The sequence below is a fragment of the Biomphalaria glabrata genome, chromosome 3 (assembly GCF_947242115.1).
Source record: "Biomphalaria glabrata chromosome 3, xgBioGlab47.1, whole genome shotgun sequence".
NCBI classification, from domain to species: domain Eukaryota; kingdom Metazoa; phylum Mollusca; class Gastropoda; family Planorbidae; genus Biomphalaria; species Biomphalaria glabrata.
Window position 1 is genome coordinate 14,642,658 of NC_074713.1, and position 24,949 is coordinate 14,667,606.

General features: G+C 37.2%; 1 long non-coding RNA gene and 1 other non-coding gene across 2 annotated transcripts; both read left to right on the forward strand.

Annotated features, from left to right (window-relative positions):
* The first annotated feature begins 10,585 nt into the window (after positions 1-10,585).
* LOC129924909 (uncharacterized) lies at positions 10,586-13,277 on the forward strand. Its single transcript, XR_008776785.1, has 3 exons — positions 10,586-10,929; positions 11,535-11,611; positions 11,891-13,277. It is a non-coding gene; the product is annotated as an uncharacterized LOC129924909 (long non-coding RNA).
* A 1,199-nt stretch (positions 13,278-14,476) lies between these two features.
* Positions 14,477-14,549, forward strand: Trnak-cuu (transfer RNA lysine (anticodon CUU)). The gene has a single exon. It is a non-coding gene; the product is annotated as a tRNA-Lys (tRNA).
* Positions 14,550-24,949: the final 10,400 nt, after the last annotated feature.

Consider the following 24,949-nt stretch of genomic DNA (forward strand, 5'->3'; position numbering starts at 1 on the left):
ACTTTTGTGAGACTCTAGCCAGTGCTACTTTCACGACTTTTGCGAGACTCTTAACCAGTGATACTTTCACGACTTTTGGAAGACTTTAGCCAGTGCTATTTTCACGACTTTTGGGAGACTCTAGCCAGTGCTATTTTCACGCCTTTTGGGAGACTCTAGCCAGTGCTACTTTCACGACTTTTAAGAGACTCTAACCAGTGCTACTTTCACGACTTTTGGGAGACTCTAGCCAGTGCTATTTTCACGACTTTTGGGAGACTCTAGCCAGTGCTATTTTCACGACTTTTGGGAGACTCTAGCCAGTGCTACTTTCACGACTTTTGGGAGACTCTAACCAGTGCTACTTTCACGACTTTTGGGAGACTCTAGCCAGTGCTATTTTCACGACTTTTGGGAGACTCTAGCCAGTGCTATTTTCACGACTTTTTGGAGACTCTTGCCAGTGCTATTTTCACGACTTTTGCGAGACTCTATCCAGTGCTACTTTCACGACTTTTGCGAGACTCTTAACCAGTGATACTTTCACGACTTTTGGAAGACTTTAGCCAGTGCTATTTTCACGACTTTTGGGAGACTCTTGCCAGTGCTATTTTCACGCCTTTTGGGAGACTCTAGCCAGTGCTATTTTCACGACTTTTGTGAGACTCTAGCCAGTGCTACTTTCACGACTTTTGCGAGACTCTTAACCAGTGATACTTTCACGACTTTTGGAAGACTTTAGCCAGTGCTATTTTCACGACTTTTGGGAGACTCTAGCCAGTGCTATTTTCACGCCTTTTGGGAGACTCTAGCCAGTGCTACTTTCACGACTTTTAAGAGACTCTAACCAGTGCTACTTTCACGACTTTTGGGAGACTCTAGCCAGTGCTATTTTCACGACTTTTGGGAGACTCTAGCCAGTGCTATTTTCACGACTTTTGGGAGACTCTAGCCAGTGCTACTTTCACGACTTTTGGGAGACTCTAACCAGTGCTACTTTCACGACTTTTGGGAGACTCTAGCCAGTGCTATTTTCACGACTTTTGGGAGACTCTAGCCAGTGCTATTTTCACGACTTTTTGGAGACTCTTGCCAGTGCTATTTTCACGACTTTTGCGAGACTATCCATTTCTACTTTCACGACTTTTGCGAGACTCTAGCCAGTGATACTTTCACGACTTTTGGAAGACTTTAGCCAGTGCTATTTTCACGACTTTTGTGAGACTCTAGCCAGTGCTAATTTCACGCCTTTTGGGAGCCTCTAGCCAGTGCTATTTTCACCACTTTTGGGAGACTCTTGCCAGTGCTATTTTCACGACTTTTGCGAGACTCTATCCAGTGCTACTTTCACGACTTTTTGGAGACTTTAGCCAGTGCTATTTTCACGACTTTTGGGAGACTCTAGCCAGTGCTATTTTCACGACTTTTGGGAGCCTCTAGCCAGTGCTATTTTCACGACTTTTGGGAGACTCTAGCCAGTGCTATTTTCAAGAATTTTTGGAGACTCTAGCCAGTGCTATTTTCACGACTTTTTGGAGACTCTTGTCAGTGCTATTTTCACGACTTTTGCGAGACTCTATCCAGTGCTACTTTCACGACTTTTGCGACACTCTTAACCAGTGATACTTTCACGACTTTTGGAAGACTTTAGCCAGTGCTATTTTCACGACTTTTGGGAGACTCTAGCCAGTGCTATTTTCACGCCTTTTGGGAGACTCTAGCCAGTGCTATTTTCACGACTTTTGTGAGACTCTAGCCAGTGCTACTTTCACGACTTTTGGGAGACTCTAGCCAGTGCTACTTTCACGACATTTGGGAGACTCTAGCCAGTGCTATTTTCACGCCTTTTGGGAGACTCTAGCCAGTGCTATTTTCACGACTTTTGTGAGACTCTAGCCAGTGCTACTTTCACGACTTTTGGGAGACTCTAGCCAGTGCTACTTTCACGACATTTGGGAGACTCTAGCCAGTGTTATTTTCACGACTTTTGGGAGACTCTAGCCAGTGCTATTTTCACGACTTTTGGGAGACTCTTGCCAGTGCTATTTTCACGACTTTTGCGAGACTCTATCCAGTGATACTTTCACGACTTTTGCGAGACTCTATCCAGTGCTACTTTCACGACTTTTGCGAGACTCTTAACCAGTGATACTTTTACGACTTTTGGAAGACTTTAGCCAGTGCTATTTTCACGACTTTTGGGAGACTCTAGCCAGTGCTATTTTCACGCCTTTTGGGAGACTCTAGCCAGTGCTACTTTCACGACTTTTGGGAGACTTTAGCCAGTGCTATTTTCTCGGCTTTTGGATGACTCTAACCAGTGCTACTTTCACGACTTTTGGGAGACTCTAGCCAGTGCTACTTTCATTTTTGGGAGACTCTAGCCAGTGCTATTTTCACGACTTTTTGGAGACTCTTGCCAGTGCTATTTTCACGACTTTTGCGAGACTATCCATTTCTACTTTCACGACTTTTGCGAGACTCTAGCCAGTGATACTTTCACGACTTTTGGAAGACTTTAGCCAGTGCTATTTTCACGACTTTTGTGAGACTCTAGCCAGTGATACTTTCACGACTTTTGGAAGACTTTAGCCAGTGCTATTTTCACGACTTTTGGGAGACTCTTGCCAGTGCTATTTTCACGCCTTTTGGGAGACTCTAGCCAGTGCTATTTTCACGACTTTTGTGAGACTCTAGCCAGTGCTACTTTCACGACTTTTGCGAGACTCTTAACCAGTGATACTTTCACGACTTTTGGAAGACTTTAGCCAGTGCTATTTTCACGACTTTTGGGAGACTCTAGCCAGTGCTATTTTCACGCCTTTTGGGAGACTCTAGCCAGTGCTACTTTCACGACTTTTTGGAGACTTTAGCCAGTGCTATTTTCACGAATTTTGACAGACTCTAGCCAGTGCTATTTTCACGCCTTTTGGGAGACTCTAGCCAGTGCTTTTTTTACGACTTTTGTGAGACTCTAGCCAGTGCTACTTTCACGACATTTGGGAGACTCTAGCCAGTGCTATTTTCACGCCTTTTGGGAGACTCTAGCCAGTGCTATTTTCACGACTTTTGTGAGACTCTAGCCAGTGCTATTTTCACGACTTTTGCGAGACTCTATCCAGTGTTACTTTCACGACTTTTGCGAGACTCTATCCAGTGCTACTTTCACGACTTTTGCGAGACTCTTAACCAGTGATACTTTCACGACTTTTGGAAGACTTTAGCCAGTGCTATTTTCACGACTTTTGGGAGACTCTAGCCAGTGCTATTTTCACGCCTTTTGGGAGACTCTAGCCAGTGCTACTTTCACGACTTTTGTGAGACTCTAGCCAGTGCTACTTTCACGACTTTTGGGAGACTCTAGCCAGTGCTACTTTCACGACATTTGGGAGACTCTAGCCAGTGCTATTTTCACGACTTTTGGGAGACTCTAGCCAGTGCTATTTTCACGACTTTTGGGAGACTCTTGCCAGTGCTATTTTCACGACATTTGGGAGACTCTAGCCAGTGCTATTTTCACGACTTTTGGGAGACTCTAGCCAGTGCTATTTTCACGACTTTTGGGAGACTCTTGCCAGTGCTATTTTCACGACTTTTGCGAGACTCTATCCAGTGCTACTTTCACGACTTTTGCGAGACTCTATCCAGTGCTACTTTCACGACTTTTGCGAGACTCTTAACCAGTGCTACTTTCACGACTTTTGGGAGACTCCAGCTAGTGCTACTTTCATTTTTGGGAGACTCTAGCCAGTGCTACTTTCACGACGCTCTGTCGTTTGCTCAATTGAGATAATTAACCTTTGTCAATTACGCTTTGAGGATGTTATTGAATCATTTTCTTTTCCCACACTACGCTCTTTTTTTTTTTATTCGTTTATTGCCAATAATTTTATTGTCTCTTAGGGATGCGGGAGTTTCATTCGATCTTCACGAAGTTGTGACTGCTCCAAGGCAACCGACCTTTGGCATATTGATGCTTGAAATAATAATAATAGAGACAAGGTGTGGGCAGTGTAGAGACAAGGTGTGGGCAGTGTAGAGACAAGGTGTGGGCAGTGTAGAGACAAGGTGTGGGCAGTGTAGAGACAAGGTGTGGGCAGTGTAGAGACAAGGTGTGGGCAGTGTAGAGACAAGGTGTGGGCAGTGTAGAGACAAGGTGTGGACAGTGTAGAGACAAGGTGTGGGCAGTGTAGAGACAAGGTGTGGACAGTGTAGAGACAAGGTGTGGGCAGTGTAGAGACAAGGTGTGGGCAGTGTAGAGACAAGGTGTGGGCAGTGTAGAGACAAGTGTGGACAGTGTAGAGACAAGGTGTGGGCAGTGTAGAGACAAGGTGTGGACAGTGTAGAGACGATGTGTGGACAGTGTAGAGACAAGGTGTGGACAGTGTAGAGACGATGTGTGGACAATGTAGAGACAATGTGTGGACAGTGTAGAGACAATGTGTGGACAGTGTAGAGACAATGTGTGGACAGTGTAGAGACAATGTTTGAATAGTGTAGAAACTTATGGCTTATGGGACGTAACAGAGATGCCTCAAGAAAACGTTTTAAAAACCCTCGATTGCCCTTTGTGGCACAGAGAACACCTTGCAGCGAGATGTTCCCAAAGACTGCGAAAATCGACTTCTAGCAGACAATAAATTAATCTACATTAGAAGTAACAAAACATGTAGGTCACAATGGGTCTTACTTAATTTTCTGACTTAACGACATTCTTAAAAAAGATTTTTAAGCTAAAAGATGTTAGTCCCACTAGTAGGGAAGAGTCAGTTTAACTGAGGAAACATCTAGATCAAAGAATCAACTACAGTATAATTGATGAAACGTCTAGATCAAAGAATCAATTAGTCCAGTATAATTGATGAAACGTCTAGATCAAAGAATCAACTAGTCCAGTATAATTGATGAAACGTCTAGATCAAAGAATCAATTAGTCTAGTATAATTGATGAAACATCTAGATCAAAGAATCAATTAGTCCAGTATAATTGATGAAAAGTCTAGATCAAAGAATCAACTAGACCAGTATAATTGATGAAACATATAGATCAAAGAATCAACTAACTTATTAACTATACAGTACAGTATAACCGATGAAACATCTAGATCGAAGAATCAACTAACTTATTAACTATACAGTACAGTATAACTGATGACACATCTAGATCGAAGAATCAACTTACTTATTAACTATACAGTACAGTATAACTGATGACACATCTAGATCGAAGAATCAACTTACTTATTAACTATACAGTACAGTATAACTGATGACACATCTAGATCGAAGAATCAACTTACTTATTAACTATACAGTACAGTATAACTGATGACACATCTAGATCGAAGAATCAACTTACTTATTAACTATACAGTACAGTATAACTGATGACACATCTAGATCGAAGAATCAACTTACTTATTAACTATACAGTACAGTATAACTGATGACACATCTAGATCGAAGAATCAACTTACTTATTAACTATACAGTACAGTATAACTGATGACACATCTAGATCGAAGAATCAACTTACTTATTAACTATACAGAACACTTTGGGTTTGAAAAAAAAAAACGGTTTGAAAGTATCCACACAAGAATGCGTGCACACACAGATACTTTATATATATAGACACACACACACAACTGGCCAGACGTTCAAAAAAAAAAAAGGTCACTGTATGAATATTTCCTTCCCCTTCGATCTGGTTCTCCCACACGCCATTGGAAGAGGAAGTTAGAACTAGTGAGTGGCTCAGATCAGCCAATGACTCACCAGCAGGTAAATCCAAATGAAAAAGAACAAATTTTATTTTTTTTTAATTCTTTTGTTTTTTTAGCGGCCCCCGAAAGGGGAAAAGACGCTATTAGTTTTGTGTGGAATGTCTGTCCGTCCGACTGTCCGTCTGTCCCGTTTAGATCTCGTAAACTAGTAAAGATAGTGAAAATCCGACACCATAATATTTTAGACCAGGGGCGGGTAACCTTTTTGTATTGAGGGCCGCATTGAAAAGATTTTGGGAATGGGGGGAATATATATATATATATATATATATATATATGTGTGTGTGTGTGTGTGCGCGCACTTACAACTTACAAAAATACTCTAGCTAACTGTGTATAATGTCTTTTAATTCCTATTTATACTGTATTATACATCCACTTTTTTTTCACATTCCCAATTGAGGAATTACAACAAGAGTTAGCAATTTCTGAAACCAATTTTGCGATTTAAAAAAATGTTCCGTAACTGTGTAACTATCTTATTAGTTGTTGTTCTTGTGGCTGATGTCAAATTATACAGTCAGTCACCATCAACCTGTGATTACAATTGTCTAGTTTCCAAAAATACAACTACTTTCATTTCATTTTCTTTCTGAAAATATAAAAACTTGTCTTTTTACCTGCCTGGGTGAACCACTTTGGGGACCGATTTTGAGTTTGTGTTTCCACACAAACTGTCTTTGTAACCTTGTTTAATCAAGTGTTAAAAATCATCTTAGGATCGAGGTCATTAATTGTTTCAACTTTTATGTACATCGAATTCTTAAAATTAAATTGTGCGAAAAAACGCTAGAGTAGAATAAATGAGAATTGGACCAGCTCACATCACAACTACAAGAAAAATGACGTCTATTATAAGCTATCTCGACATGACAAACGCATAATTTTTCGACTCAGAACCGGACACAACAGAATGAGACAACATAGGTTCCGGAAGCTAAAAGTCGCGACGAGCTAAACCTGTCCTTGTGGAGCATCACCAGAGAATGCAGACCATGTCCTATAAAGCTGCATACTATATCAAGAGGCCCCGAACAAGACTCTGACCCCAAAACCTTCCTATAGAACAAAAGCTGTACGCTGAACTGACTGATCAGGAAACCACTGCGCAGTTAATCTCAGATATAGATACTGATATGAACCCTTTGATGTGTCAAATGAGAACGAAGAAGAAGAAGGGACTGATAAAGTCTGATCATTGTCATTGTATTTCTACCGACTGAGCTAACATTGCCTTATAAGTATCACACGAAATTACGTACACAAAAAACAAATAAAATGCTTTAAAATGCAATATAATCTTGCCCTTTTCAATATATATATATATAAAAGGAATATCTCTAACGTATAAGATGCTACGATATGGCGATTGGTCTGTGATATCATGTGACTTCCCACGAACTCACGTAAAGACAAAGTGAATCGATGGACCGTGTTGTGCTGGACATAAGATGAACTCGTTGACTCACGGACAAATAAATAGGAAACCTTGACCTTGACTTCGACTGGGACATTTTTTGTTGTTGAGCTATTGGCTTTAAATATCCACAATAGGCTAGAAGAAAGCGTTTATACTGAAGTTATCCTCATCATCATCATCATTACCATCATTATCAATCATCAATAATAGTAATCCTCATCATCACCATCATAATCATCAAACACTAGATTGGAGTGATGGACTCAAATCATTTCTTCCTGGACAGACCCCTGCTGGTGTGCACGCATGTCACCTCCCAGGCCAGGAAGTATTACAAGCTCGAGCCACTTATAACAAGTTCAATGGAAAATTCCAACAATTGTTATTTTCTATAGGATACCTTAACTGCCCTGATGTTATCTGTATTGACAAGCAGCGAAATCAATCAATAAATCAATAAGTCAATCAATCAATCAAAACTTTTTGACATTTTATCTCTATTATGTCACTTTCTCAAACGGGAGTTCATAAGTTTTTGTGTTATAAGGCAGTGGTTCTGAAGTTGTGGTCAACGAGACGATCTATTAGGCCTATATTAAGTACTATTTTATGACGATCTAAATTCTAAACCAAAGACATTCTTCACTTCAATATTTTGATTGGGTGTTGAAATCTTTGTGTCTGGACAAAGTCAGATTTCAAAAACGGATGAATCCATGCCAATACAAGAGCAGCTTATTGATATCCACAAATGAAGAACATTAACAAATGTTTGAACAAGGATAGCACCAATACTGGTTAAAAAATACAGACTGTAATTTTATACCCTGCATTGCGGATCATATATAATGTGGGCAAGTTTTAACAATATAAAGGGGTCTCCGAGTTCAAAAAGTTTGAAAACCTCTGTTGAGAAGACCTTTTGGGTTATAGAGTATCTTCTTCTTCATAATCATAATGAATACTCGTTCTTTTCTAACATAATAATAATAATAATAATACAAGGGAATATACTATAATCATTTATCAGAGAGAGAGAGAGAGAGAGAGAGAGAGAGAGAGGGAGTTAAACTTATAAAACAGTTATAATAAGATCTAGTTATTATTAATCATGGTCATAAAATGACTTCGCTTGACTACAAAAATGTTGTGTCTAAAACAGTGTTTCGCAAATCTTGTACAGCGGAATACCGGTGTTCCGCGAAGCCTGAATAGGTGTTCCGCGAACTACTCTCTCAACTACTGGATTAATTACCTAGTAGGCGATCCTAAGGCAGTTTGAAGCACCCAGTGCTACACTCTGGCAGAACCTGTGACGCCGCTGACCCCAAACTGTATCGGCACTGCCGTTCCTTTGGATACATCTGCTGCGTGGAGTGGGAGGAACTGATATGTGGGCGACATCGTTCCGACCACAACTAATGCCCAGGCATTCATCCACTGGCGGATCCAGAACTTTGGAGTGGGGGGGCGATTTTTTTCCAAACCCTAACCCTAACGCCCAGTAAACCCTAACCCTATGCATAAACGTGCGTACAGCATATATATATATATATATATATATATATATATATATATTCGATATATGAGAATAAAATAAGACTGTTTCTCAATCTTCGGCGAAAAAAAACAGAAAAACAGTCTTTCTCTTGCAAGCTTGGGGGTCTGGGAGAGCGCTGTAAGCTTTTTCAGTGGGGTTCGGGGCGAAGCCCCGACGCCGAAAAGCGTTTTCTTGCATTTTTCTCTGCAGAAACGCATTCTTCTGACATCTTGCATTTTTCACTGCAGAAACGCATTCTTCTGACATCTACAGCTCATTATTTATCAGTGGGGTTCGGGGCAAAGCCCCGACGCCAAAAGCGTTTTCTTGCATTTTTCACGGCTGAAACGCATTCTCCTGACCTCTACAGCTCATTACTTATTAGTGGTGTTCGGGGCGAAGCCCCGACGCCAAAAGCGTTTTCTTGCATTTCTCACTGCAGAAACGCATTCTCCTGACATCTACAGCTTATTATTCATCAGTGAGGTTCGGGGCGAAGCCTCGACGCTAAAAGCGTTTTCTGACATTCTTCACTGCAGTAACGCATTCTCGTGCCCTACAGCTCATTATTCATTCTATTATAAAGTGCCTTTTGAATAATGAGAAAAATATTCTAATATGAATTTATAGTCCCTTAATACATTGCAAATAAAACCGATTTGTTCTTTGAAAAGATTAGATACCCCACATATTTAGATTAAGGTTTTGAGGATCGCCGCCGAAAAAAAAATTCGATTAATAATATTCAATAACATTCTAGTATACATTGTGAGTTATAGTCCTAAATCTATTTAACTAGAAAAATATGAGATAGAGTAAAGGTTGGAAAAAGTCGACTAGGAAAAGATTATCTGGCTTTTGAACTCATCTCAACCGTGACTGTTATATTGAAAAATTTCGTTTGAATTATAACTTTTCCAAAGCAAAGTCTTTCTTAAAATAGTTATTATAAATTCATGTCAAATTACACAAACTCTGTCTGGAAAGGGCAAGGGCGGTAAAATGAAAACGATTAATTCTCGCTCCTTTTTATAATTTCTGCTATTGATTGCATTTTGCATTAAGGAATAGGGGTTGGGCGACTCGATATAAGAATTTACTTTATAGCATATATAAATTATATTAGTGACAGATTTTTTTAATTTTGTAATTTCTTAGTATAATACAAAAAGAAAAAGTATTGATTTGTCCGATGGGGGGAAGGGGATTGCATGTATCGCACTTCCACCTGTTTATATTATATAGATATTCGACTAATTTTGTTAACATACTATGATTTCTCCATAAAAGTGGGACCGCCCCCCCCACTCAAAGGGTTTAGATGGGAAGGGCGGTGGAGGTATTCGCTTACCCTTCCAATCGGCCAACAGGTGAACGAAATTATATAAAGACCGGTTAAAATACCAATAACAAGTTTTAATCATATAGATATTTAATTGATTCTGTTAGCAAGCTGTGATTTCTACAAATAAATAGGACCGCCCCCCCCACTCGAAAGTTTATGGTGGGGGGGAGGGGGGGCGGATTGATGCCATCGCCCCCTCCCGACCCTACCAAATCGGCCAAAATACTAGAAAAGGGGGGGGGCGAAATAATCTAAAAATAGGTTGAAATATAAATAATTAGTATATATTATTAACATAAGTAATAAATTCGCATACAAATTGTGTGAATTCTATACTATAATTCGTCCGCCCCCTCCTTCGGGGGGGGGGGGGTCGGCCGAGTGGTGGGGGGGCGATCGCCCCTACCGCCCCCCCCTTCCTGGATCCGCCAGTGCATTCATCCGGCGCCTTCGACATAGAAAGCCTTAGCTCTGACCAGGTCGTGGCCTACGTCATCACTGGTCAGAGGCCAAGGTTATGCGTCACGGATTGATGCGTGTGTACGTAACCACTCAGTCCACTGTGTTGCTGTGTAGTTTACATAGACAGTAAGATTTCTTTTGAAACAAATAGAATCTTCATCTAAATATGATTTAGACTTTTCAAAATATTCATCATGGATTAAAACTCTAGATCTACAATGGTGAACAAATGTCTCGTTTTGTAAAGGATCTAGATCTAGCACTACTAGCAGATATGCTTTCCGATTACCAAAAGATGATGAATGGTGGCTTAGAAAGAAAAAATGGCCAGCGGTAATACCTTTGGCTTAGTAGAAGGATTAGATCTACGTACCATTAAAGGAGTACTCTGACTAAAGTAAGTAAATATTTCTAGATCCAGCATATTAACATTATACATAATTAATTGACTTTTATGCTTTTGATGATTAACATGATAATCATTATATAAAGTCAAAGTGGGTAGATCTAGAAATCTAGGCCTAGCCTAGGCATTGAATACTTGATCTAGGCTAGGACGATGTAGATCTAATTGTAAATCTATTCATTTAATAACGATTCTGTCAATAATTATAGAGTCTAGATCTAGTTTATATACCAATAGCATAGTATAGTCCGTATATTATATAGAAGTACATATAGACAGGTAGTAACTTATAGATTTATAATAGATAGAGATACATATATATATTTTATATAGATATATATATTATATATATATAACCAGTAGAAGTACAGATCTATAATCTATTGTAGTCTATTACTAGTATTCTATAGTTACATAGACTCATTCTATTAGACTGTTAGACAGTTACTATTAGATCTGTCATATTTTATACCTCGGTATATACCAAATTATTCTAGTAAATGTTAGATGTTATATATAGGCCTAATATATACATTTTATTTTATATTTTATACAGTTTGCATTTCATTTCAAAAAAAATAATTGTAAACTTTCAGATCTGCCATTAACATTTTCAAGACGAAGTATCATGGACAGTATTGAAGGATTACGTACTATAAAGGAATACTCTAAAGTAAGTAATAATCATTACTAGCATCTAGCATATAATATTAGTATTATAAATAATTTAAATTTTTTATGCTTTTGATGATCAACAAGACTATAAAAAGAGGCTATTGCTAGGAAGTAAATACTACTTTAGGCTAGAACTATGTAAATCTATTAATTTAATAACGATTCTATCAATAGATATTCTAGTAAATGTTTGATATTATTATATTATATACAGTATTTATTTACAGTTTGCATTTCATCTAAAAAATATTAATAGTAAACTTTATTTAACTTTCAGATCTGCCTTTAACATTGAAGTATTGTGGACTAGCTACTACACATGAAAGAGTAGAAAGTGCATTAAAAAAAGTGTTAAGTCTCAGGAAGTCGCAGGATGGCTGCCTGGTCTTGTGGTTTGCGCGCTGGACTGTCGTTTGGATTTATCGATGTCTCTGGTTCAAACCCTGTCCGCTCCCATCCCCTGTCGTCAACTCTGAAGGAATATCCGAAACATGTCAAGCATATAAGGATATAATAGTAAAAAAAACATATCAGTGATTTCAGTGAATTTCAAGATAGTGTAAGAAATATAAATGTGTCTTCGTTTTGGATGTTCTTTGTCAAGAGGAGTGTATGATTTATGTACATTGTGAAGGTTCTGGTCCAGTTAAGGTAGTATATATATATTCTATTGTTCTTGGTACATCTCTTTGATGTTTTTGTTTTAAACAAACAGAAGTATTTGGTAAAGGTGATAAGCTACTTCTTAAAACTGTATCCTACATTTATGAAATTACTAATTTGTTAGAACACATAGAACAATATTCTACAAAAAATTTTACCAACAATACTAACAGTTTTTAAATGCTATTAAAGAAAACACTAAAGTACACAAATACAAAAAATGACAATGAAATAAATATATTAAATTGACTTAAACCAAACAGGACTAAATAAGAAGACCATGTCACTTTTTATGGACTATCTAAATTAAGTATTGTCTACCCACATCCTGCAGATTCCTGCTTATATAAGTTATTGACCATGTACACTACATATATTTAAAGGTTTAAGATACAGTGGGATAAATAAAAAAGATGAAAATATTTCTTTTATCTTTCCTAATTTTAATGATTCATCAAAACATCATAAAGGTTCTCTGTAAGTCTAACTGTTAGATGTTATATTATGGGTAATTATCTTGTTTTTTGAAGTAACTTGTGTAATCTATAAGATAAGATATGTTGCTGGTTATCGTGTTCATGTGGTTCTAAAGAAATTTAATGACTGCATGACTGGGGATGGGAGCGGCCAGGGTTTGAACTTGGGACCATCAATAAATCTAAGCGACAGTCCGGAGCGCAAGCCGCTCCACCAGGCAGCCATCCATATATATATAATATATAATTTAAATAACATTAACATTATATGAGCAAACCGCTTGAACAGGCAGCCATCCATATATTTAAATCACATTAACATTATATGTAATCATTGTATTTTTAAAATGTGTATTGTAAATTATTGAAATTTTTTTTTTCCATATGTTCATTAAGCAATTGCATTAAAAACTTAACTCATTAAAGTGGTATCCTTTGTCTGCAAATAAAATTGCTATATAACACCACACATTTGTTTTCATGTTGTGTTATTTCTGTTGTGATGCTTGTTATCATTAGTGTGTACATTAAGTTGTAAAGCAACTGATGAATTTTATATTCTAATAACACATGTAGGTGTAATACTGTTTATAGAAAAGTCATAACATACATGACTACACGTTAATGAGTTACAGACTATATCACTTAGCCTAAGCACTAATGCAAACATTCAGCTAGGTGTGCTACAGTTCAGTTTACAACACACTACAGTTTACAACACACACAAAGCAGTCTTCAATCACTTAGTGTGTATATTAAGTAAATACATAAAGTCTAGACCTAGTAATTAGTCTACTTTAATAATACGTCTGTTTATAGTTATGAGGATCTAAGTCTGATCTAGTACTTAATCTACTTTAATACGTCTGTTTACAGTTATGAGGATCTAATTCTAGACCTAGTAATTTGTCTACTTTAATAATACGTCTGTTTATAGTTATGAGAATCTAAGTCTAGATCTAGTAATTTGTCTACTTTAATAATACGTCTGTTTATAGTTATGAGAATCTAAGTCTAGACCTAGTAATTTGTCTACTTTAATAATACGTCTGTTTATAGTTATGAGAATCTAAGTCTAGACCTAGTAATTTGTCTACTTTAATAATACGTCTGTTTATAGTTATGAGGACAACAACTACATGTTGGTTGTGTTACATTTTACAACACTTCGCCTAAGCGCTAATGCTAACACAATCACTTAGTGTGTATATTAAGTAAATACATAAAGTCTAGATCCAGTGATTAGTCTAGTTTAATAATACGTCTGTGTATAGTCATCAGGACAACTACACGTTGGCTGTGTTACAGTTTACAACACTTCGCCTAAGCGCTAACACACAGCCAGGCTCTGGTTACGATCAGAAACAATGGTCGCTGACCTACTACGTCACAATCCAGCCTTACGGCCTGGGGTCACGGAGGTCACGATTCATCTCATTTCCATGAGATGATCCATAGTCGCTTTGCGACTGAAGGAGGCTATAGAGAGGCCACCGATTGAATTAATATCTTTAAAAAAAAATAAGCAAAATGTTTCGCTAAATACTCAGAATGTGCGAAGTGTTCCGTTTAGGAAAAAGTTTAGGAAAATTTTCTGATTATTATTTATTAATTATTAATTACTATTTTTAATTTTGGCAATAATTTAAATAAAAAAAAAGTATATTGACAAAATGATTTTAAATTCTGACAGACATAGATAAATGTATTTTTATTTGACAAGTGCCCGGCTAGCTCAGTCGGTAGAGCATGAGACTCTTAATCTCAGGGTCGTGGGTTCGAGCCCCACGTTGGGCGATATCTTTTGGTTTGCAAAATCAAAATCTTTTTTTTTTCAACAACAACAAAAAAATTTAAATTAAATTCATTAATATTTTCATATTTTCTGTCTCATTAAGAAAGACTTAAAGTTATTGGCTAAAAAAATCCCTAAGATCCTAAGCCTTGTACCACATCCTGATACAAATGTAAGAACGAGCATAAACAAGTTGTGTTTCTTTTATACAAGTCCTTTTTTTTTAGCTTGCAACCTCTTCATGGGTTAAGGGTGGGCGGAAAATCCCAATCAATGAAACATAATTAAAAGAAATATACAGTTGAATCTGGTTAATTGGACTACATCAGGAAGTGATCGTTTTGGTCCTAATAACCGGCTGGTCCGATTAACCAAATTGGACTGTATAATAACATTCGGTCTTAACAAGCAAATGGTTCAATTAACCGGTGGACCAATTTACCGAATTCGACAGGTAGATTCTGAATTTCAATGTACATATATGTGTGTACAATTATGCATTTGTTATTTGATTTGTTCTATTTTCCCTCTGAAATTAAGATTTTCTTGCATTCTTCAGTACAGATACGCATTCTCCTGACATCTACAGCTCATTATTCATCTTATAATATATATAAAAATATTCTAATATGACTTTACAGGTTCTTACTGAATTGCACTTACAACCGATTAGTTCATTGAAAAGATAAGATACCCCACATATTTAGATTGAGGCTTTGAGGATCGCATCCGAAAAAAAAAAATATTCGAAAAATAATAGTAATAAAAAAAAACAGCAATGTTGAGCCCATTCTCTTGACAGCTAGGTGATCTGTAAGCTGTAAGCTCCCTAAGTGGGGTCCTGTGACAAGCCCCGACGCCAAAAGCGTTTTCTTGCATTTCTTCACTGCAGAAACACATTCTCCTGACGTCTACAGCTCATTATTTATCCTATTAAAAAAGAACCTTTTGAATAAAGTTTTACTTGAAAAATATTCTAATATGAATGTACAGGCTCTTACTACATTTCAAATACAACCGATTTGTTCCTTAAAAAGATCAGATACCCCCCCCCCCCCCCCCAGATTTAGATCAAGACTTGGAGAATAGCTGCCGAAAAAAACAATTCGAAAAATAGTATTTAAACAAAAAAAGCTTATTTGTAAGTGATACATTTTGTTCATTAGGCGTGTTGGTAACTTTGTTTTGTAACCTCTTACCTTTACCTATTCCTTAGTCTGTTGGACCGTTGGGGTACCAAGCAAGATTTGACGACCGTCTTTCTCCATTCATCCCTGTCCTTTGTCTTGTTCAAAAACCTCCATCAATGGCAGGCCCAACCATTCCTTTATGTTGTCCTCCCATCGCTTTCTCTGTCTGCCTCCTCTTCTTTCCCTGGCACTGTTCCCTGAAGGAAGGTCTTTGTTTTGTTACAGAACTATAATTCAAAGCTCTAAACAAAGAAATTTAGTAAGCCAATTAGATTCTACTCTAATTTTTTTTTGCATTTTTAGGATACAAGGATATATTGTGAGTTATAGTCCCAAACTTTTTTATACAACAGAAAAATATCAGTATGAGTAAAGGTTGGAAAAAGGTGACTAGGAAAGTAATATTTGGGTTCAGAACTCATCTTAATTGTTACTCTTATACTGAACAATTTCGTATCAATTCTAAATTTTCCAAAACAAAGTCTTTCTTAAAATAACTAAGATAAATCCGTGTGCAATTACATAAACTCTGTTGCCATATTTGACTATTCTGTTTTAGAACGTCATGTTTTCGTCTGGAAAGAAGAGAGGGCGGTAGACTGAAAACGTTAATCCTCGCTCCTTTTTATAATTTCTGCTAATGATTGCATTTGGCATTAAAGAATCGATATAAGAATTTAATTTATAGCATATATAAATTATATTAGTGACATATTTTTTTTAAATTTTGTTATTTCTTAACTAAAATACAAAAAGAAAAAGTATTGGTTTGTCCGATGGGCGGAAGGCGGTAGCAAGTCTGTGCGACATAATACACAAATAGGTTAAAACATCAATACGTACCTTATATTATAAAGATATTCAACTAATTTTGTTCACAAACAATGATTTATCCATAAAAATAGGACCGCCCCCCCTCCTCAGAGGACTAGAGTGAGGAGGGCAGTAGAAGCAATCGCCCCCCCCCCCCTCACCAAATGGCCAAGGTACCAGAAGTGTAGCGATAGAATATACAAATTATATAGTAATTCAACTAATGTTTTTCACAAACTGATTTCTAAATAAAAGTAGGACCGCCCCCCCACTCAAAGGGTTAAGGTGGGAGGGGCAGTAGATGTATTCGCCCCCCCCCCCTTCCTCCAATCGGCTAACAGGGAAACAACATAATATAAAGATCGGTTAAATATCAATAACACGTTTTAATCATATAGCTATTTAATTGATTCCGTTAACAAGCTTTGATTTCTACAAATAAATTGGACCGCCCCCCCCCTCGAAAGTTCATGGGAGGGGATCGGGATTGATGCCACCTCCCTATCCCTCCAAATCGGCCAACATACTAGAGGGGGGCGAAATAATCTAAAAATAGGCTAAAATATGAATAATTAATATATATTATTAAAATAACGAATAAATTCGTAGACAAATTGTGTAAGTAGAAATGAAAGTATCATTATACTATGGTCACTGTGGAAAACAAACTCCAAATAGTGCAAAATGATTTTGTGAAAGTGTTTGAAAAAGGGTGAGGAAGCATGAGCAATAATTTGATAACAAAATCATAACATTAAAGTAAGGCAAGGTGTATAATTCAGACATAATGACATGCGCTGTACCAGTTCATCTACTTAACTGGAGAGTCCCAGTTTACACCAAAGAGTGGATTATATGTTTTGTTCAAAAACACGTCCATTCATCAATCTAAAAATAGTACGTCTAACTTGGTGCTCTTTAAAAAAAAAAATTAAACTAGGTCACGTACGATCATATTTACTGCCGCCTACGATGGGGAGATAATTAAATAATTCAAAAATTGGCAGATGATCATGTTGCCATGTTAGTAAATGGTTGAGTGTGTGGATTGAGCTGTTCTTCTTGTTGAACTAAAAAAAAAAAGTTAATTTTTTGTATACAATGTGTCTAGATACATCAGACTAACTGCTAGGTTTCTACAATGTGTCTAGATACATCAGACTAACTGCTAGGTTTCTACAATGTGTCTAGATACATCAGACTAACTGCTAGGTTTCTACAATGTGTCTAGATACATCAGACTAACTGCTAGGTTTCTACAATGTGTCTAGATACACCAGACTAACTGCTAGGTTTCAAAACCAAAGTTCAAAATTTTGCATTTATAATGAAGTACTCTTCCTTCAAATTTTCGGACCTACAGACAATATCTTCCTAGTGTTGATATGTCAGTTTGGACAGATGTGCGAACTTGTTGCAGTTGTTTCAACATGTTTGGTTGGTGTAAATTGACTAAATTTGACTAAATTATTTAAATTATTCTACTTAATCAAGTATGTAGATCAATATTTTTTAGGCCAACAAATTTTGCAATGTATTTTAGTTAATGCTTTTAACTAATGTAGGCCTACTTCGGCCAAATATTTTTTTTAAGTACATTTTATTTTTAGTTTGACCTATCTATCTATCTATCTATCTATCTATCTATCTATCTATCTATCTATCTATCTATCTATCTATCTATCTATCTATCTATCTATCTATCTATCTATCTATCTATCTATCTATCTATCTATCTATCTATCTATCTATCTATCTATCTATCTATCTATCTATCTATCTATCCACCATCTATCCATCTATCTATCTATCTATCTATCTATCTATCTATCTATCTATCTATCTATCTATCTATCTATCTATCTATCTATCTATCTATCTATCTATCTATCTATCTATCTATCTATCTATCTATCTATCTATCTATCTATCTATTTATCTATCTATCTAGATCTAGACAAAAAGTTTTAGTTTGAAATGAATGAATTGTATGAAAGTTTTCTTGAAACGACATTATGAGCTATATGGGAGGAGGGAGCCCACCAACTGTACTGGACCCATTCCCCTGCCCTACACCCTTTTGCCAAGTAAGTGTTGTATACGAGATGCCAATGTACTTAGGCCTATCACCAAACTCTTTTTGAGTGAAGATTCAGATCCACTCTGGATGAAGCCTTCCTTCCGGTTGGTTTATTGCCGTGCAAGGAAGAAGGACGACGTGCCACGTAACTGTCCAATTAGAATTCTGTAAGTCTGAGACGCCATTTCTTCTTCCTCTACGCAACGGAGGGGTTTGTCCTGAGCCTTGCCATCGGCACAATGACCCATACTGCAATGGGCTATATTAGCTTCTTCAGGCCTCGGTAGCTTCCTACGGGGAGGCCCGATCATAAACAATTATTGATATTTCCACAGCACAAAATGTGAAAGTTGAAATTGAATTAATATTTGAACAATCTAAATTTGGAATCAAAAGACAAAAAAAATAAAAAAAAAAAAATAAATAAATATAAATAAATAAATAAAATGAACAGAAAAAGTTTCCCTTTACGAGAAATTTCTTTTATTTTAATTGTTAGCGCCTTGGTTTTCTTGTCCATGAATGAAAAGTAAAAGCGAGTTATTTCCTTCCTTTGTTATGCTTATAGATATGTAATTCAAAATGATTCCTAATACTAAGTGGGTTAGAGCCAACCGTCTAACTTTGTTGTCATTCATGGAAAAGAACGGAAGTGAAAGCTTTAAAAAACAAAAACAAAAAAAAAAAAACTTGAAACCACCTCCGCGGTGAGCTGAAATGAATGAACCAGAATACGTTGTCGTCTGCTCCAAGTGATGACCGCGCGTGTGCAGGATGGACTCCGGGCAAGGTGAGTTCACAGGAAATGTCTGCTCCAGGCTTGCATGACGTGTGCGTGAGCCGCGCTAAAAATAAGTGCTGGTTGGGATGGGAGTGGAAGCAATGTTGTGAGGAATTGAGAGAGAGAGAGAGAGAGAGAGAGAGAGAGAAGGAAAGAGAAGGCTGAGACGAGGTCGATAGTTGTGAGTGACAGGCGAGTGATTCACTCATGTATCGTTCTCAAAGTGTCGCAGGAGGAAACATGAATGAGGAAGAGAGTTTCAGGCTTTGGACTGTTTCATTCAGAGAGTTTCAGACTTTGAAATGAATGAAATGTATGAGATGGGATAAGAAAGAGAAGTCCGGGGGGGGGGGGAGGTGTGTGGATAAGATAGAGAGAGGTGGCAATGAGGAAGAGCGAGAGGGAGACACAGAGAGAAACGATAGGGACAATGGCACAGAGAGCGGGATGGGACAATGAGAGAGAAGTCAGAAAGAGAGGACAAATAGAGAGATAGACGGGGCAAAAGAGAGAAGTCAGAGAGAGAGAGAGAGAAAAAGAGAGAATAAGATAGATGACAGGGGGAGTGGGGACAACGAGAGAACTCAGAGAGAGAGAGAGAGAGAAAGAGAAGGAATCAAAGAGAGGGAAAATGAGTTGTGGGCAATAAGGGATATGTCAGAGAGAGAGAGAGAGGGAGAGTAATGAGAGAATGGAGGCACTGAGAAAGCAGCCAGAATGAGAGGGGGACATTGGGAGAGTAGGCAACTAGAGAGAAACGATAGGGACAATGGCACAGAGAGCGGGATGGGACAATGAGAGAGAAGTCAGAAAGAGAGGACAAATAGAGAGATAGACGGGGCAAAAGAGAGAAGTCAGAGAGAGAGAGAGAGAAAAAGAGAGAATAAGATAGATGACAGGGGGAGTGGGGACAACGAGAGAACTCAGAGAGAGAGAGAGAGAGAAAGAGAAGGAATCAAAGAGAGGGAAAATGAGTTGTGGGCAATAAGGGATATGTCAGAGAGAGAGAGAGAGGGAGAGTAATGAGAGAATGGAGGCACTGAGAAAGCAGCCAGAATGAGAGGGGGACATTGGGAGAGTAGGCAACTAGAGAGAAGTTAAAGGGAGACAAGGGGCAATGAGAGAGAGAGAGAGAGAGAGAGAGAGAGAGAGAGAATCGTGGAATATGAAATGATTAGGAAAATGAAGTAGTTTTAAAATAAACAAAGACATAAATAAACAATTAATTAAAAACAAAGTAATTCCTATTTTGTGAATAGATGATTGTTAGAATGGACAAAAAAAAATGGCAACGAAGATATAAAGAAAAAGAAAGACAAAGAAATAGAAAAAGAAATAGACTAAGGATGGAATGGAATTTAAAGGAAATGTAATGTGATTATAGTTAAAAAAGAAGACTGGCACTATTATGTGACTTATTAAATGCGTGAGTGTGGTTAGGTCAGGCATGCATATTTGACAATCATCGTGAGGATTGGGAGGGCAGGTAAAGAGGTGAAACATCCGGGCTAGTCTAGCATGCTACCTTCACTAGATCAGTTACTGTGCTATGTCTTGACTAATAACCCACATGCGCCCGATAGACAGAAAACGTTTGCATATGTACATCTAGTCCTCTATAGACATTATACTTAAAAGTATAGCAAGACAGATTTATATAGATAAGTAAAAATAATCCAATCTACAGAGGCGTCCCAATGAGGGAGAGAAGATGATCTCATCTAAAAAAAAATGAACATGGTATTTATTAACAATCGCATGTCTTTTTTTTGTTTAGTGTAAAATGTCAAAACATTTGTAGACAAAAAAAAAAAAACGAATCTATTTGTAGCCTTATTCTTCTGTAAGTGTATTTTGTCTATAAATCTATTTTACAATCCCTCCTATTTGCTTCATGGTTGGGTGGACACTGGACGGGTATTGCAACAAAGAGCTACAACCATTTTTTCTAAAACATTTGATAGTTTATGCATATCTCTCTAGGAAACAAATTACTACTGAAATGGCCACACGTGGATAACTCTAGCTTGACAGGTATAATTTCTCAAAATATTATCACTAAAATTAAATTTGGTATAGTTTTTTATTTATTTATTTTTTTATTTTGACCACGGCTTCAGCAGGAATGACCGTTCTCGACTCAAATGTTTCTTCGTATTCATTCATTTATTTAAAGAAATAAATAGACTTCCATGAACATTTTATGCACAATCCCAGAGCCGGCCTTAGGCCACTGCAACCTATGCGGCCGCAGTGGGCCCCGCACTTTCATGGGCCCCGCACTTTCATAGGCCCCGCACTAATCCTATGTGTAAGTTATTAAATTCAACCATTATAACTGAAATTATTAAATCTGAAAAATAGACAAAATTGTCATCTGTAAGGCATATTCTACCGAATGGCAATTCTTGCTATTAAGCATGATCTATTTAGGAATCAGAATAGGACATCGCTGCACCTTTGTCTCGTAAAGTAAAGTAAAGTTGATCGGGATTTTGTACTTAGTAAAGATTACAAAATGAATAAAATGTAAAGACAAATTTATTTTCTAAAACAAAACTTCATTTTTACTTATTATCCTTATCCCTACCCAGACTGGGCCCCATGCAATCCGTTTCGCATAGGGACCCCTGTAAAGTTCCTTGATTGTGTAAGATTCTTTGTATTATTTTAATACCTCCTCTGGTATTACTAGAAAGTCTGTATTGTTAATTAAATATTCTTCTTCACGCCCTATCTGTTGTTGCGTATGTCTACTTGATCTATTGAGTACTATCACCACAAACATATAGTTATATGAATAACTTCATTGTAGCAGACATCATATTTATTTCATAAAATAACAGTTCACAATATATTGGCAATTCAATAAATCACATATTATGCTTCACAGGAATCAATCATAATATCCAATGGAAAATATCAAATACATAGCTAGTAATGCTTTTCAAGTTAAAAAAAAAAGATACATCTATCTTCCTCTCTATTCATGGCGTCGACTACTTTCTGACCACGTGGTCAACTCTCAGAACGAGATTTTAAACCTACTATTCCACTGTGGACCCTTCTTCTTCACGTGAAACATAATAACACTATAATCAGTGTACTCCGTGCTTCCCGATTAGTAATAATGATGTGACAGCCCCGCAATTGTTAGGGCCGGCCATGCACAATCCTATGTTGAATTTCCGCCAGTCCACATGCCTATATAAAATAATTAGTTGTAGAACAACTGAACTATACAAAGCTGTCTTGAATGTTTTCAATGCAGCCATGAAACTTGAAACATGACCAGAAATAAATAGATTTTAGAGACCCAGCTTCATAAAGGAGGAATCGCTTTTTTAAAAAAAAAATCTTTGTTGTTGTTGTTACTTGTTTAAAAAAAAATTCGGACATTCTTTCAGAAAAGTTGTAAAAATTATTAAATTCTAATGAAAATCTTCTGAGGGTTGCAGGGAGGGGAAAGTAGTTAAAGCTTGGTACCATCATGATGGTAGTCCGAAATGCTGGCAGGCACAAGTGTGTAGCTAGCTTAGGACAAATCTCTCAAACACTAAACAGTAAATGTGTACATCACGGTCATACACATTAGACGACTTGACGAAGGAGAAATAAGTAACTACATTAGTAATCTACTCCATGACTATGAATGGCTGCCTGGCCTTGTGGTATGAATGGCTGCCTGGTCTTGTGGTATGAATGGCTGCCTGGTCTTGTGGTATGAATGGCTGCCTGGCCTTGTGGTATGAATGGCTGCCTGGTCTTGTGGTATGAATGGCTGCCTGGTCTTGTGGTATGAATGGCTGCCTGGTCTTGTGGTATGAATGGCTGCCTGGCCTTGTGGTATGAATGGCTGCCTGGTCTTGTGGTATGAATGGCTGCCTGGTCTTGTGGTATGAAAGGCTGCCTGGTCTTGTGGTATGAATGGCTGCCTGGTCTTGTGGTATGAATGGCTGCCTGGTCTTGTGGTATGAATGGCTGCCTGGTCTTGTGGTATGAATGCCCGGTGGAGCGGTACCCAAATGGGTAGTAGGGCCACCGAAAGGGCCTCATTGATGCCACTATGGCACGCATTAAATTGTTAAAAGTTTTCAATTATAAAAAGTGCCCTCTGGGCGTCGAGTTAAAAAATGTATCTATATTGTCCAGACTCTACAGTGTAATAATGCTAATTTAATCGAACACATTTTCAGAAATAGTGTAATAGCCTACATCTGTAGACAGAGACTAGACAGTGTTACTAGCATGCTTCACCCATGCCTACACACTGAGCGATTAAATAGCAACATAAGGCCTATATTTCTTATAAAGATATAAAGCAGGCGTACAGTTATCGATACATTATCAAACTTAACATAATGATTTTGAGGACAGGTAGACCTAGCATTGAATGCCCATCATATGATAAACAATTTATGGGTCGCATTGTATAGAAATGCCCGGGCCGATTTCGACACCCAGTCCGCCCCTGTATGACAGTATTACAAGCCTTTCACGCAGATAGTCCATGTCACATATGCCGCCCCAGCGTCGTTGTCATTTTGAAAAAGTGAAGTGTAGCAGACTGGAGCTCTCTGTAAGTATTTGTGTGTGTGTGTATGATGAATAGACTCATTGACAATAGAACCGAACAGTGTAATGTGAAAGTCGATGAAATGTCAAGGTCGACGTAACTACATCCTGGTGTTGAGGATGACAAATATCTTTACTCTGTGTGTGTGTGTGTGTGTTTCTGTGTATTGTGTGACGCTTTGCTGTCTAGGAGAGCTCTTCATTCATTTCAATGAAGCATCTCTTCAGTCAGAAAACAAAATGATAACCGATTCATTCAGAAAAAAAAGTTTTTAAATACATCAAATCTATTTTATATCTGTAAATATGTAGGCCATATACACACATGTAAATAAATAATTATAGATAAAGATATGTAATATAAAATAATAATAAAAATATTTATTATCCATAAGGAAATTTGTCTTACAATTTGTGCATCATTCCAAACAAAACATGTTAACTTGAGAAAACCAAAATATACATTCATAACAGACTCACTGAAAATTTACTTGTGAAATGTTTATAAGTTGTATTGTATGTAGTTATTTGATTGCAATGTTTGTAATGTAATGATAAGTTTGTTATAAAATCATATGTTTGTAATGTAATGATAAGTTTGTTATGAAATCATATGTTTGTAATGTAATGATAAGTTTGTTATAAAATCATATGTTTGTAACGTAATCATTAGGTTTGTAATGTTATCTTTATGTTTGTATACAATCACATGTTTCTAACGTCGAGCTTAACAAAACTAGAAGAACAAATCAGGGATAAAATAGACAGGCGAAAACATACAACTACAAACGCAAAAATAGTCCATGAGATTGTTTTATTTCAAGAAAGATAATAAACAGACAGACAGACAGACGAATAGATAGATAAATAGATAGATAGATAGATAGATAGATAGATATGGCACAGACAATTTATTGATATTATTGAAGGCCTTTTGATTCTATTAATCAAGCACAAGATGAG